The sequence below is a fragment of the Schistocerca americana genome, chromosome 5 (assembly GCF_021461395.2).
Source record: "Schistocerca americana isolate TAMUIC-IGC-003095 chromosome 5, iqSchAmer2.1, whole genome shotgun sequence".
Classification (NCBI taxonomy): domain Eukaryota; kingdom Metazoa; phylum Arthropoda; class Insecta; order Orthoptera; family Acrididae; genus Schistocerca; species Schistocerca americana.
Genome location: NC_060123.1, coordinates 447,793,418 through 447,794,756, shown reverse-complemented (window position 1 = coordinate 447,794,756; position 1,339 = coordinate 447,793,418).

The window sequence follows — 1,339 nt, the reverse complement described above, 5'->3', positions numbered from 1 at the left end:
TGCCCCATGGTTTCGGGCCACATATTAAAGGGACCTTTGTGTTAGAATGGACTCACGACTCGTACAGCAGAAGAAAAAGTTGACAAAATGAAAATGTTGGGGATATAGACAGTGTAAATAATAGTGAATTAAAAAGAAGTACAGTGTTTAACAATGTGTAGACAAGCAGTCACCATTATGGATTTAGCTTTATGCAGCCAGTGAGGGTATGATTTCAACTGATGTCATTTTGCAGTCAGGCACAGCAGTCAGTGGAGAACATTTGCAGATTAGCATGTATTATTTATGTTTTTCACTGTCAAAATGTTCTGAAGCATAATTTATTACAAATACTTGTGATAAACAGCAAAATATCTTCTTCATTCTTGTACATTAGTAGTGGAAATGGTCAGATGGGGGCAGGAGATGTGGATTTCAGTCAAGGAGTTTCTAGCATTGTGGAGACACACCTATGGTAGATCAGCAAAGAAGATGTATCTGGGTTCACCACTCCATATCAGATGGCAAAGTGCACTAAACAGTCAAAAACTACATCACTTATCAATAATGTATAAAATCTTCTTGTGGGGAAAAAATGCAACTTGATTAGATAACAAGAGGAGACAAAGGCATTTTCTTTGATCTCCCTAATGAATCTAAATTAGGCTCTGGAAATGGGTACCGTACAATAAACATTGGTGGTCTCTTAGGAAGTTAATTTAGTCACTTTTCTTTTACTATATTTTGTCTCCATGAGATTCACACACTTTCTATAAAGTTGCCCCTGCAGGCACTCTTGAGCATCCTTCTGCTGTTGCACATAAACAAGTATTGAACCAGATGATCCACAGCACTCCAGCTACACTACAGTCTGTCTGTCAGCAAGCTTCTTAATTTTGGCACAAGCCTGTCTCAGTTTCATTATAAGTGCAAAGCATAAAGAAAATACACAGTTTTCCCCTGAGAGACATCATAGTTAGTGCTCATATGTGGCTCTGCTTTAACATGCAAGATCACCTATGAAGTGTCTAATCATAAAAGCTTAACAGTGCAGCAAAAAGGTAAATGTTTATGCTTCACCATTTAGCATCTCAGCTGTGTCTTATGGTCATCTTGTTAAATAGACTCAGATCACATTTACTTGACTTTATGTATTAACATCTTTTTTATCCTCATGTGCATTAAGTGTACATTGACCTTTATGAGTTATATCGCTAACCAGCAATGTGTTTTCCAAATCTAATACATCACCCTAATACACAGTGGTGGCGGCTGTGTAAGAGCACAAGAGCATGTGAACAAGCAAACTTTTGAGACTTTGTGGATTTATTGTTTTTTTTTTTCTTTCAGTTCTGTTAAA